Source organism: Lathyrus oleraceus, chromosome 6 (genome assembly GCF_024323335.1).
Source record: "Lathyrus oleraceus cultivar Zhongwan6 chromosome 6, CAAS_Psat_ZW6_1.0, whole genome shotgun sequence".
In the NCBI taxonomy this organism is placed as follows: domain Eukaryota; kingdom Viridiplantae; phylum Streptophyta; class Magnoliopsida; order Fabales; family Fabaceae; genus Lathyrus; species Lathyrus oleraceus.
In genome coordinates, this window is record NC_066584.1 from 11,274,125 (window position 1) to 11,290,081 (window position 15,957).

Sequence of the window (15,957 nt, forward strand, 5' to 3'; positions counted from 1 at the left end):
AACCATTTCAACCAAATTTATGACGTGTGTGTTAAAAATATAGTGAGTTTAAGAAATTTTAAATCACACACCCATAAAAGAATTGATTTAATGGGAAACAAAACAAGATTTAATTTTATCCAGGAAAAGTGGTTCCCAAAGGTAACACAAAGATTTTTGTCAAGAGAAGGAAAATGTACGATAGATGTCACACTGCTTTACTTAACTAAACATGATTGGTAAGGTCTATTAATATAACCTAGAGATCATAAGATAGAAAATTCTTAGAAGAATTATGAATTAGGACTTTCTGAACTAGAAAATCTTCTTAACTAGAGAACTAACTAGTTCAGAGTCAAATAACTTAGAAATACATAGAAATCAATCAGAGACACAAAGGAATCTAATGGTAATAAAACATATGGTAATGACAGATGAGGATGCGACAAAGTATTCAAAAACATTCACATTATTAATTAATAGTAATTATCTAACAACTGAAAAACCAAGTGTCAGAAAACCTTTTAGATTAATGACACATAAGTGAACAGATGTTAAAAAAAATCCCACTTATACGCTATCAGAAGAAACTAATAAAATTATGAGCATCAGAGGCTGAGTTTCATCAGATCCTATTATTCATCAGAAGCTATTTCAGATCTTATAATCATAATAGCTTCTGATCATCATCAGACTCTGATCCTTCATTCAGAAGTAAGCATTAATCTTTTTAACAAAATGCATGTTTAGATTCTTTTTGATAAAATAAAATCTTTCAAAAGTAAGAGGTTTGGAAAATATGTTTGCCCACTGATGATCAGTATCAATGAACTGAATGTCTATCACACTCTTCGGAATATAGTTTATAATAAAATGATGTTTTATTTCTATGTGCTTGGTTCTAGAATGTTGAATATGAAGACAAAGTACCTTCTGATCAACCAATCAGAAAAATTATTTTTATAAACATTTCCCTTTCTCTTATCTTTGAACACTATAGACTTGTCACATTCATTCATGACTATGATGTTGTTCTTATTAAATATGACTTTATAACCACTATCACAAAATTGACTAATGCTCAATAGGCTATATTTAATTCCATCTACGAGCAAAACATTACTAATTAAGATAGAGGAGTTACCAATAATACCCATACCAATGGTCTTTCCTTTCTGGTTTCCTCCAAATTCACAATTCCTCTATTTTGGAGTTAGGGTTTGGAAGATAAGACTTTCTCCCGTCATATGTCGTGAGCATCCACTATCCAGGTACCATGATTATTACTTTACTTCTCACTTGAAGCATATATGTAGCAAAAACAATTTGAGATTTAGGTACCCATAGTCTTATGGATCCTTTAGGGTTAGTTTTGACAGGTTTCTTCTTGTTTTGTACTTTTGTTCTCATATGATAAGGCTTACGATCATTCAAGACTTTTTATTTAAAAGTTTGTTATCTTGAATGGACCTTGACCTTAGGTTCTAAATCTTTTAAAACCTTAGCTCCTGATATCTTAGGTTCTGGCTTCTTCAGAACCTTTGACTTTGAAGTATTAGATTCTAGTTTTTTCAGAACCCTTAACTCAACAGCTATAGGTTCTGACTGATTCATAACCTTTGCATTTTCAGAAACTTAATTTCTTTTATGATTTTCGACGTTTACTTTATTTTTCAAGTAATTCTTCATTTTATTTCTTGAAGTTTTCAACCATTGAGTTATTAAGAACGAATACACTTTCTTAACCATTTTTGTACAATTTTTCCTCTGGATTTTCACGAGTTTAATCCTTTAAGTGAACTAAAACTTGTGATTTATTTATTGAAAATACCAGTAAATGATCACACTAAAATTTACGTATTTTTGACTCCGATTTCACATGCATTCTAGTCGTTTTATTGTCATTTTGTTGTGTTATTACTGTGTTTTCCTTTGTTTTCAGGTTTTTACTTTAATCGGAGCCCCGATCGAGAAAAGGAGTGAAAAAGAGCTAAAAACCCTAAAATTCAGCATTTTGTGCTTATGGCCTACCCCATGGCGGGCGCCACAGACCAAGCCATGACGTGTCCAAGTCCAACTTCCTCAACTCCCATGTTTCCCCACTTCATCCACTAAGGCGCCCCACTTTGTGCTTGTGGCGGGCGCCATAGCCTTGTGGCCGACGCCACAAGAAGGAAACGGTTTCCTCTATTTTCAAGTTGAAGGGCATCCAAGTAAATTCCACCTTTTTTATTTGCTTATAAATAGAAACGCGAATTCAGTTTTACAATCATCCAAACTTAGAGCAGAGGCAAACTCAGAAGCAACTTTGTTTCACTTAGGCATATATTCAGTATTTTATAGTGGTAATCGCTTCGTATTGGAGTGTTACCACAATTGTGTCATCAAGTCTTTGATAGAGTCTGTAATCGAGTTTGGAGCACTTTGGAAGGAAGTTAATCCTGCCGCCATTTTCTTTTCCGCATTGCAATTTACTCAGCCCTCCGATTGGAGCAGGTTTTTATTACTCGCCTTTACTTTATTTATTTCCCGCACTCGCTTTTACTTTATTTATTTCCCGTACTCACCTTTACTTTATTTATTTCCTGCACTCGCTTTTACTTTATTTATTTCACGCACTCGCTTTACTTTATTTATTTCCCGCACTCGCTTTACTTTATTTATTTCCTCGCACTCGCTTTTACTTTATTTATTTCTTCGCACTCGCTTTAAATTATTTACTTTCCGCACTCGCACTACTTTTATTTACTTTCCGCACTCGCACTACTTTTATTTATTTTAATGCACTTTTACTTTACCATGTCTAGCTAAATTTATAAGGCTAGAATGTAAGGATCGTGATTAAACCAGTAATCCGTACAATTGTTCGTAGAAACACTTAAAGGGCTATTTTAACTTTCAACTTAAGTTTTCCCGCACTTCAATTTCGTTGGGTAAGATCGAAAACCGTCCAACGTCTTTATAAACTTAATTGTTTTTAACTATTTCAAAAACAACGAAAGCGCTTTGTTTAGTTCATTAGGAGTTTTTAACATCAAGAAGAAAAGAGATTTTAAAACTATTTTCGGACGCATTTATAAGTTTAGAGTCTGGTTCGTAAGAACCTCTTTTGGTTAAGAAATCCAGGTTATAATACTTTTCAACTTAGTCAAGATACTATATTTCTTAAAAATAGGTTTACTACTCTAACGCAATGCGCGCCTTTTTATAAGTGACAATAAGAGGGTTTGATTAGGGAGTACAACTCAGTTCTGAATACGCGAAAGCGACAGTTCCTGTTAAATTAGTTCTTTTCAAAGTAGGAAACATTGCCCATAAGTAGTTCTATTAGCAAGTACTTGGATTATAAATTGATTACGTGAATTACATTCGACCCTGTCTTTATCAATTATATTCTATTTCAATACTTTACTTTTTATTGCACACTACAAAAACACTTATTTTGATTGCCTTTGATAAACACCATAACAACAGATAACGATAGCTTGACACTTGGTCTCTGTGGATACGATAATCTTTTATATTACTCTGACGCGTTCGTATACTTACGAAAAGCACGCATCAATAAACAAACGGGTATTATGATACTATGGTATGTATCATATACACTATAATTAAGAAGTTTCATATAGCTATTTTGGAGAGACTAGTGTTATGAGGAGAATTATGAAAATTGATGACTCCAAGATTGCCATCATAGTGAGATCTACTATTATAACTGTCAAATTGGGAAGCAAAGACAAAGTAAGAGGTATTAAAGATGTTATGTATTTTATATATATTGTGATTCAGACGTTTCATATAGATGTTTAAGAGATACCAGAGTAATGAGGGGGATTCTGACAATTGATGTCTCCAAGATTGTCGTCACTATGGGATCCTTTCCCCCACTTTAGCTTTGAGTTGACTGTTGAAGAATGGTTTGAAAGTCTTTGAGTGGAAGATTGAGTTTAGGCCCAATTTCGAACATTTTTCTCCCAAGTTATGAGTCTATAATAATGAAGAATGAAAAGTGAAGACTGAATGTTGACAATGTATAGTCAAACGTGATAAAGGTTTCATCACATACTCAACATAAATGGCTTATTTTGATCGGTGAATGCAATTTGATGAAGAGTTGTCTTGTGTTTGAGTTCAGGTATGCATTCAAACTTGAATGATCCTAGAATCTTGACTTATGTTGACAACTTAGTATATATAATTTATGGAGGATATACATGTAGCTCATGATGAAATGATTTTTAAGTTAAGTTATCAATATCAATGTTAGTTATTTATTCTAAGAATGTGTTTTTTTAATTTGTCGATACCATTAAACTTCTAATTATACTATGTTAAAATTTATTTCAACTTTTATTCGTTACAAGACACATGATTTGTTACTGCAAGTTATGAGGTATTTGGATCGAACTCTATCCCCGACAAGGTTAGCTTCATGGTTTGATAAGTAGTTGAACATGTGCATACCATAGTCGAAGTCCGTTCTTGCATGCATAAATATGTTAGCTTGTTGTTTAACTTAGCATGTCGAATTGAGCCAGTCTGTTGGGCCAATTATTTAATATGTTAGTTGAAATCTAGGGTTTAGTTTTCTTATAAATAACATATTAGTTCTCACTTCTCCATCAATCCCTGATAATCCTATTTAGTTAGAGAAAGTGGTGTGGTTGACATTCAATTGTAAACATTGTTCCCTAATGTGTAATCGAATCAAGAATCCAGTTTTAAACCAGTTTGATTGTTCTTTCTCTCCTCTTCTCTCTTTTCTTTTCTTTTGTGGTTTTCTTGTTAATCAAGAAACCGATCATATTATTTTTTCTGGGCATCAATTTCACAATAAATTGGTACCTGTGAGCATGGAGGAGAAGTTGTTGTCAATGAAGTATGAGATTGAGAAATTCACCGGTGTGAATGATTTCGGCCCGTAGTGCTTGAAGATGCAAGCCTTACTGGTTCAACAGGGTTTGTTAGAAGCGTTGAAAGGATCAGAGAATATGGATGTTCCCTAACAGAGAAGGAGAAGACGATGATGAGCGAGAAAGCCCATAATGCCATCATATTAAGCCTTGATGATAAGGTTCTCTGGCAGGTTTCAAAGGAGAAAATTGCAACGGGTGTGTGAAGCGAACTCGAGGGATTGTATATGACCAAATCTTTGGTCAATCGCCTCTACCTTAAGTGAGCTTTATATTCATTCAAGATGAGTGAAGACAAAGTCTTGGATGAACGGCTAGATATGTTCACCAAGTTGATTCTTGATCTTGAGAATATCGAGGTCAAGATTGATGATGAAGATCAAGCGTTATTGTTGTTGTGTGCGTTACCTAAGTCTCATGCTCATTTCAAATAAACTCTCTTGTATGGAAGAGATTCGTTGACCTTTGAACTTCTTCACATGATCAACATAAATGGCTTATTTTGATCGGTGAATGCAATTCGATGAAGAGTTGTCTTGTGTTTGAGTTTAGGTATGCATTCAAATTTGAATGATCCTAGAATCTTGACTTTTGTTGACAACTTAGTATTGATGATTTATGGAGGATATACATGTAACTCATGATGAAATTATTTTTAAGTTAAGTTATCAATATCAATGTTAGTTCTTTATTCTAACAATGTGATTTTTTAATTTGTCAATACCATTAAATTTCTAATTATATTATGTTGAAATTTATTTCAACTTTTATTCGTTACAAGACACATGATTTGTTACTGCAAGTTATGAGGTATTTGGATCAAACTCTATCCCTGACAAGATTAGCTTCATGGTTTGATAAGTAGTCGAAGATGTGAATGCCATTGTCAAAGTGCGTTCTTGCATGCATAAATATGTTAGCTTGTTGTTTAAGTTAGCATGTTAAATTGAGCCAGTCTGTTGGGCCAATTGTTTAAAATGTTAGTTGAAATCTAGGGTTTATTTTTCTTCTAAATTGCGTACTAGTTCTCACTTCTCCATCAATCCCTACTAATCCTATTTAGTTAGAGAAAGTGGCGTGGTTGACATTCAATTGTAAAAGTTGTTCCCTAATGTGTAATCGAATCAAGAATCCAATTTTTAATCACTTTGATTGTTCTTTCTCTTCTCTTATCTCTTTTCTGTTGCCGGGGACCAATTTCGTCAAATTTCATTTTCCTGTTGTTATATCATTTAGACTTAGGTTATTTCCCGCTGGTCGATGCGAAGAACTCGCAGCACCGGAAGTTTAAGCTTAGTATACCCTCTGGCGAAACCTGAACGTTACGCTCGCGCACGTTTATTCTTTCATAGAATTAAGAGAGCTATGGCCGAAGATCAAAACCAAAGACCTCTTAAGGATTTCGCTCAACCATCTAACGAAGAACCTAGTTCTAGTATAGTAAACCCAATCATCCCAGCTAATAATTTTGAACTTAAACCATCCCTGTTGCAACTAGTGTAACAGAGACAATTCACGGGTCTCGCTACCGAGAACCCTAACCAACATTTAAAAATATTTCTTCAATTAGCAGATACTTTTAAAACCAATGGAGCTTCTCCTGAGGCAATACGTTTAAGATTATTCCCTTTTCCCCTCAGAGATAAAGCCTTATCATGGTTAGATTCCCTTCCACCGAATTCCATTACGACTTGGGATAACCTTAGAAGAGTTTTTCTTGCTAGATATTTTCCCCCGAGTAAGACCGCCGTTCTTCGAAACCATATAACTAGATTTACCCAAAACCATGGAGAATCGTTGTTCGAAGCTTGGGAGAGATATAAAGAGTTGTTACGAGCATGCCCACATCATGGTTTAGAAAACTGGTTAATCATTCAAACCATCTATAATGGACTTCATTATAACAGAAAGATGACCATCGACGCTGCCGCAGGCGGTGCTCTGATGAACAAACCTTATCCTGAAGCTAGTGCCCTCATCGAAGACATGGCTCAAAACCATCAATCATGGGGAGTCGAACGAGCGACAGTTGAGAAAAAGGAAGCCCAAGGAGGAGTGCATGAACTAAGCTCTATAGACATGATGCAGGATAAAATGGACGCATTAGCCCTTAAGGTCGAGCATATGTGCATGAACCCGAATACTGTAGCCGCAGTTTCGTCGGATTGTGAGATATGTGGAACCCAAGGACATCAATCTGCCGAATGCAGTCTATTGAACAAAACCCACTCCGAGCAAGTGAACTACACCCAAGGGAACCCATACTCGAATACCTATAACCCTGGATGGAGGAATCACCCGAACTTCTCCTATAAAAACAATAACCCTATCCAAAATAATGCACCTCCGAGACCTAGTTATCAAGCCCCTAGATCAAATCAACGTATGCAACCTGTACCATCAAAGCCGAGCCTTGAGAAAATTATGGAAAATTTTATCACCACTCAAACCCAACAAAATAAGGAGTTCATGAATCAAAACATTCATGTAAACGAATTGATTACTCAGTTAGGAACCAAGGTTGACCAAATAGTTACTCATACCAAGATGCTTGAAACCCAGATCTCTCAGGTAGCTTTAAACCAAGCCCCTCAGACTACACCTGGAGGACAATTCCCTGGACAACCTCAACAAAATTCGAGAGGACAAGCCAATGCCATTACCCTAAGAAGTGGGAACGCTTATGATGAGCCACCAAACCCAAGATTAAGTGAACCCGAAACTTCTAAGGAATGTACCAAACCCCCGGACGAAGTAAAGGAACAAGAGGAATCTGAAAACCAGGAAGGTCGAGATAAAGGAGAAGAACCTAAAGATAAAATTTACATACCGCCCCCGCCATATAAACCACCTATACCATATCCCCAAAGACTCAAACAAACCCAGATCAATAAACAGTACCAAAAATTTATTAAAGTTATAGAAAACTTCATGTAGAAATCCCTTTCACAGAAGCCATCACCCAAATACCTTCTTATGCAAAGTTTCTCAAAGACATCCTTACCAACAAACGTAGACTTGACGATCTGAAGCCTTTGGAATGTAATGCTATTTCCGAGGATAAATTAGCAAAGAATGATAAAGATCCTGGAAATTTCTCCATTCCTTGCCTTTTGGGTAATCATGTCATCGAAAAAGCTTTTCTAGACTTAGGAGCTAGTGTGAGTTTAATGCCTTTAGCAGTTTGTGAGAGGTTAAACTTAGGAGAATTACAACCCACTAAGATGTCACTTCAGTTAGCCGATAGATCTATCAAATATCCGATAGGCATTTTGGAAGATGTCCCTGTTAGGATAGGTCAGTTATTTATCCCTACTGATTTTGTCGTCATGGACATCAAAGAGGACAATGATATACCAATTCTTCTAGGTAGACCATTCTTATCGACTGCAGGAGCCATAATAGATGTCAAGAAAGGAAAGTTGACATTTGAGGTAGGTGACGAGAAAATAGAATTTATACTTTCAAAATTTCTTATGGCACCTGTGATGGGAGACTCGTGTTATGCCTTAGATATCATTGATGAATGTGTTAGAGAATTAGAACAAAAAGAAATTATAAAAATAATCAAGTTACCATCAACCCCCATAAAGGAAGATGATGACTTTAAAGAACCTTACATCGATGATAACCTTTACGAATGTTTATCCCTTACCCCAGATCCTATGCCATGCCCTTAGAAACCAACCTTAGAACTTAAGGAACTGCCTAAGAACCTGAGATATGAGTTCCTCGATGAAAAGATGAACCGCCCAGTTATAGTCAGTGCTACCTTGAGCCAAGAGGAGACGAACCAACTTTTAGACGTTTTACGAAGATATCCCTCAGCCTTAGGATATAATATCTCTGACCTGAAAGGTATAAGTCCATCCGTATGCATGCATCGGATTTCGCTCGAAGAAGATTCAAAACCCTCTAGGGAGCATCAAAGAAGAATAAACCCTATAATGAGTGATGTTGTTAAGAAGGAAGTTCTTAAGTTACTTGAGGAAGGTATAATCTATCAGATCTCGGATAGTAAGTGGGTGAGCCCTGTGCATGTAATACCTAAAAAGGGAGGCATCACAGTCGTGCAAAACGATAAAGGCGAACATGTAGCAAAACGTTTAGAAGGAGGATGGCGTATGTGTATAGATTATAGAAAATTAAATAAAGCAACTAGGAAGGACCATTTCCCTTTACCATTCATAGACCAGATGTTGGAGCGTCTAGCCAGACACTCTTACTTCTGTTATTTAGATGGATACTCTGGATTCTTCCAAATACCTATTCACCCAGAAGATCAAGAAAAAACTACCTTTACATGCCCCTATGGAACCTTTGCCTACAGACGAATGCCTTTCGGCCTCTGTAACGCCCCAGCTACTTTCCAGCGCTGCATGATGTCAATCTTCGCAGATTACCTAGATGGTATCATGGAAGTGTTTATGGACGATTTCTCGGTTTGCGGATTCAATTTTCACAATTGTCTTGCTAACCTTGAGAAAATCCTGGAGAGATGCGTGGAGGTGAACCTCGTTCTAAATTGGGAAAAATGTCATTTCATGGTGACCGAAGGAGTAGTTTTAGGACATATAGTTTCCGAAAAAGGTATAGAGGTAGATAAAGCTAAAATAGAAGTTATAGAAAACCTAAAACCACCAAAAACCATCAGAGAAGTCCGAAGCTTTCTTGGACACGCTGGATTCTACCGGCGTTTTATTAAGGACTTCTCCAAAATAACTAAACCGTTAACCGAACTTTTAATGAAAGATGCTGGATTCATTTTCGACGAAAAATGTAATGATGCATTTAATCTTTTAAAGCAAGCATTAATCTCTGCATCCATTATGAAACTGCCCGATTGGTCGGAACCTTTTGAGATAATGTGCGATGCTAGTGATTATGCAGTTAGAGCCGTTCTAGGACAAAGGAAAGATAAAAAATTACATGCCATTTATTATGCCAGTAGAACCCTAGATGCTGCCCAACTTAATTACGCAACAACCGAAAAAGAATTACTCGCTGTAGTTTTCGCTATAGACAAATTTAGATCTTATCTAGTAGGAGCAAAAATTATTGTTTACACCGATCATGCTGCCATTTGTTACCTATTAAGTAAAAAAGATGCCAAGCCCAAGTTACTCCGATGGATTCTATTACTACAAGAGTTTGATTTAGACATAAGAGACAAAAAAGGCACTGAAAATGTAGTAGCCGATCACCTTTCTAGGCTAGAACATCTAAAACCTGAACTAGTACCCATAAACGATGATTTCGCCTATGATAGACTGATAGCTAAAGTAGAAACCATTGAAGACAATAACCTAGATCCTTATGAGCACCCCCAAAATTCCTTAGCAATAAATAACGTACCCTGGTATGCAGATTTCGTTAATTACCTAGTTGCTGATATAGTACCCCCTGATCTTGACTACCACCGCAAGAAGAAATTCTTCCACGATGTGAGAAACTTCTATTGGGACGAACCACTCCTTTTCAAAAGGGGTAAAGATGGCATTTTTCGCCGTTGCGTTCCAGAAGAAGAGGTAAATAATATTATCGAGCATTTACATTCTGCACCTTATGGTGGACATGCGAGCACCTCTAAGACATACGCCAAGATTCTTCAAGCTGACCTATTCTGGCCTACCATGTGGCGTGATGTCTACACTTTCATTGTCAAGTGTGATAGATGCCAACGCACTGGAAACATTTCAAGACGTGATGAAATGCCTCTAAGAAACATTCAGGAAGTAGAACTCTTTGACGTATGGGGTACAGATTTCATGGGACCTTTTCCACCATCCTTAGGAAATAGGTATATCTTAGTAGCTGTAGACTATGTGTCTAAGTGGATTGAAGCTATAGCTGCACCCACAAACGACACTAGGGTAGTAATCAAACTATTTAAAAACTATATATTCCCTAGATTTGGAACACCACGTTTAGTCATAAGCGATGGAGGATCACACTTTATATCGAGAATATTTGACAAACTTTTAAGAAAATATGGAGTTAGGCATAGAGTAGCAACACCGTACCACCCGAAAACTAGTGGCCAAGTAGAAGTATCTAATAGGGAGATAAAACAAATCCTAGAGAAAACTGTTTCTATTTCTAGGAGAGACTGGTCTCAGAAGCTTCAAGAAGCATTATGGGCCTATAGAACCGCTTTCAAAACCCCTATAGGAACTACCCCTTACCAACTAGTTTATGGAAAATCATGTCACTTACCATTTGAATTAGAGCATAAAGCCTATTGGGCCATTAAAACTTTGAATTTAGACTACCTAGCCGCTGGAGAAAAGTGTACCCTCGACATTCATAAATTAGAAGAACTTAGGCAATCTGCCTACGAGAATGCAAAAATATATAAAGAGAGGACAAAAGCCTATCATGACAAAAGAATAGTAAAGAAAAACTTCAATGTAGGCGATTCTGTTCTCCTTTTCAACACTAGGTTACGACTCTTCCCTGGAAAGCTACGTTCAAGATGGACTGGTCCTTTCGAAGTATCCAAGATTCTGAGATCTAGAGCCGTAGAAATCAAGAATGATACCTGTAGTCCATTCATTGTAAATGGACAAAGACTGAAGCTCTATGAAGGAGGAGACATTCCAGCGTACTACTCGAGCCACACCCTGATTGATCCACCGATTCATACTACTACATGTGTATAAATTCTAACCGTCAAGCTAATGACGTTAAACAAGCACTGCGTGGGAGGCAACCCATGGTTTTTCTTTTCATTCTACTTTTTTTGCATTTATTTACATTTATTTTTATTTTTATTTTATTTTATCTTATTTTGCATTGAGACTAAAGTTTGAATGGTTTGTATTTTCAGGATCACTTTCCTAACTTTTACAGGATGCAGGGTTTTAATGACATGCATGTTGCCTATAGAGACAATGCTCAGAGGGAGCGCTACATTGCTTTATACCAGCGCCCTATGGCACCCACACGTTACCCTAATCAGCATTGTATAGAGGCACTGGGTATCGAGCCTAGTATCCGATTCCTTAGCCACCAGCTCCACTGGGACGAATTTGCTGATGACTTGAGTAACACGTATAGGAACCTGACTTTGGAGTTCCTGAGTTCATTCAACTACGACCCATATTCTGGACCAGATGGGTATGCTGCTTTCAGGCTCTTTGGAGTTGAGTACTCCTTCAGCCAGAAAGAGTTCGGCGACTTATTAGGTTTCCAGACTACTTCTGATGCTATCCCGGAGACACCTTTGGGATATTTCCTGGGTAAGGAAGTGGAGAAGTTTTGGAGTGATATATCAGGTGGCGGAAGCCATGATCCATCTACACAGTTATCTTATGTCATACATAACCCAGCCTTCAGATATTTTCAGATGATGTTAGCACATTCCTTCCTGGGAAGACCGGATGCAGAGACACTACTGAGTGAAGAGGAGATCTTCCTATTATTTTGCGCATCCCAGTCTCGCCTAGTAGCATGTGGGAACTTTTTTATTGAATAATCTCAGCGGTATCTCTAGATCCACCGAAGGAGTCATCGATGTTAGTGGAATCATCACACAGATTGTAGTCGCTTTGGGTCTGTCTCGCAAGCTGTTGCATCTTCGGACCTACTGTGGATATGCTACCATGGACATCGATTTCTGTTTGACCAGAGGATTGATGAGGAGAGCCTCTTTCCACCCATGTCAGTTCCGAGTGCTAGTCGACAGCGAGGCCATCCATTACTTCACATTACCAGACCCTATGATGACCAGTGTGCATGATCCAGCGAATTGGAGTTATGCTCTAGAGGGCCAGGGAGAGACCGTTGCGGAACCGAGATCGCCCCCAGTGGCTGAATACACACCTGCACCACCATCTCCTAGAATCATTATTCTCTCTAATAATCATTCATTGCAGACACCCGACATACGCACCCAGATTGCTGAGTGCCGTAGAGAGATTGCAGAGCTTAGACAGGAAGTGGCGGACCTAACTTTACAGATAGGAGTGTCTGATCTCACCCATGCTACTGAAGCCGATTGCCTATATCAGGAGATCGCAGAGCTCAGGCAGGAGATAGCCGTGCTCCGTGGATCCACTCAGGCAGACGGCACCCCTAATACCTGATCTCATCATTTCATTTCACTTTATTTCTCTTTTATATATTTATCGTATTTGCATTACTCATTTTACATTATCGCATTTGGATATTATATAAACTACTACTATACATTAGTATTTCTATTTTTATCTATATATGTTTTATATTTTATTTGCATTTTAATTATTTATTTATTTATATTTAATTTCTGTTTTTGTTTTTGTTTCAGTTTCACTTTTTATTTTTCGTTTTTACTTTTATAAAATTATGCAAGTCAAAGAAACTAGGAGAATCACAAGACAAATGATATCCAGACCCCTCAAAGCCAAAAGACAAGCGAAGCCCAAACCAAAGGACCAAAATCTGGCCCAACCAGATTTTGCCTTGTGGCGCCCGCCATAGGACCTGTGGCGCCCGCCACAACGTCTGTAAATGGTCGGGGCAGACCACTTTTCTTCACCATTTTTGCAACTTACAACCTCCAAAACCCATTTTTTCACCTTGGAAAAAAGCCCTTGAACCCACAAAAAGCTCATACTTTCCTAACCATCATACCACACAAATCATTAATCCACTTTCCATTTTCGATTTCATCCGCCGAATTTTGTAAAAATCCAACCTTTTCACCAACCACTTCATCTTCTTCATCCACATTTCAAGAGCATTCAAATGGAGTTCAACGGATTCATTCTTCGAGGAGGGAAACCAGGGGAGAGACAAAGAAAAATCATTGAACGGTTGCAAAATCGGGAAATTCTCCCGACAAGGTATGTTGACGAAAATTGTCTCTATAGTTTAGGTATCTACCATAGCGTTTTTCATTTATTAGACATCTTAGGTTTGCATAATTTCTTTATCAACAAAGAACCCACCTATGAGCGGCTGACAATCAAATTTTTAAGTTCCTTAATTTATATTGTCAACCCTAACACTGCTAGCACAGTCGGTACTGTCCAATTTAGAATGTTTGCTGTTGAATACCAATTCAGTACCGATGAACTAGCCAGTCTGTTAGGGATCCCTCATGAGGAAGGTGCTATTTGTGAGGCCCCTTTGGATTCCGAATGGTCTGTTGAGGTATTTTCCTTCTGGGAGCGTTTATCAAACACTTCCATTAACTCTTTTGAAGGAGTTCTTGCCTCAACTATCCATAACCCGGCCATCAGAGTTTTTAGATATTTGTTGGCATGCACTATTTTTGGCTGGGAGAATCCAAATAAGGTTAATGCCAAAGAGCTTCTATATTTGCAAGGAATCCTCACAAATAGGAAAATTAATTCGGTTCCGTTCATGCTCGCACATATGATTTTAACTCTGAATAAGGCAGGACCGATTTCTTTTGGTGGATTGATTACGTCTATTGCTCGGGCACTTAACCTGAACAATGAGATGGCTACCCTAGACCCCTTACCTCCTCGCACAATTAACTTAAAATTTCTGAGAGACATGAAATTGTGCCGCTCAAGGAGAGAAGGAGGTTATACACTTATGATCCATGGTGTGGCCATCCCATCTGTTATTCTACCTTGCACTAGACGTACAGATATACGTGATGAGAGGAATTGGACCTACGATTTAGATGCTCCACCTGTTTTGGGTCCTCTTCCTCCTAACATTCCTGATGAGGCGGGACCAGACACTGATGATGAATATGATCGGAGAGAGAGATCTCCCGTACCACATGTGTCCCCCCATCATCCTTCACCACCACACACCGCACCATCCTTTTCTTCTGCAGGTACCACTCCTGGCTTCTATATTACAGAGGAGATGTGGCGTGACCACCCGGCTAGAGAGCAAAGGCGTGACGACCTACTCTCTACCATCCAGCAACAAATGACGGATAATATGAACTTCATGCAACAATCACAGCGGAGGACAGACAGGTCCTACGACACTGTCCTACAGTCTCTGCAGGTGACCACCGATACACAAGCCCGTCAACAACAATACCACCAGAGACACATGACACTAATTGAAGCCACCCAAGGTTCCATTATTGGTAACCTTCGAGAGGTGAGAACCGCTCAGGATGCCCTGCAGGCGAGGATGGATCAGAGAGATCGTCGTCGTACCCGATCCCGTCGTCCACCTCAGGATGTCGAAGGCACTAGTGGTCAACATTAGGTTGCCAGGTAACTCTTCCTTATCTTATTTCGAAACATTGGGGACAATGTTCGATTTAAGTGTGGGAGGAGACTCTATCATCTTTTCTTTATTGTTTTTCTCGCTTTTCCTTTATCGTTTTTCTTTGCTGTTTTTAGATAATTTACTTCCTTTTAGTTGTTTATTTTGCTTTTTAGTATAATGCATGAGTCTGACGAGTCACCAAATATAGTAGATCCTTAGTACAATCCTACCTCCCCATACCTTTAGCCCCACCAAAAATTTTTTGCAAAAGAAAATAGTGTTATTTCGAAAGTTTTCAGGTTTTAAGGACATGTTTTGAGTAAGGATGCGGTGACTTGGGAGAACTTTGTGAAACATCAGTATCTGTTTTAGCACCATAAGCTTCGTAAATATAGGAATCATTCCCGAAACCCCATATACCATGGCCTTAATCATCATTTCCGTATAAGTCCTTAGTAGTTTATCTCAGCAGTCAGCTCCGGCCTACGCATCCTCTACGTAGGGGACCGATGCAAATAAGTGAATGATCCAGAAAAACAAAAAAATAAAAGAAAGCAAAAAGGCAACTTCGGTATAGGTGACCCTCACAAAGTCATTTAAACCAAAGAATTGTAAAAAATTGCTACAAAAAGAAAAAGAAAAAGAAAAAGAAAAAGAAAAGCAGTACTCACTGTTAGTTGGTTCAGAGGTATCTGACACTGAACTCGGTAGGACGGATTACGATCCGATCCCCCACAACTACAGTTGGGTCCAATAAAAGGGTTTACACATGTTTATGTGCCGGAAACCCCAAGTTATGATCATAATCACTAACATGCCACTCTACTATGAAGCATGTACGGATAACGGGCTTAATGTGATTGCGCCTGAA

At 38.1% G+C, this 15,957-nt stretch overlaps 1 non-coding gene across 1 annotated transcript; it reads right to left on the bottom strand.

The window, feature by feature from the left end:
- Positions 1 to 6,644: 6,644 nt before the first annotated feature.
- LOC127099568 (small nucleolar RNA R71) lies at positions 6,645 to 6,751 on the bottom strand. The gene has a single exon (XR_007794058.1). It is a non-coding gene; the product is annotated as a small nucleolar RNA R71 (small nucleolar RNA).
- Between the last annotated feature and the right edge of the window lie 9,206 nt (positions 6,752 to 15,957).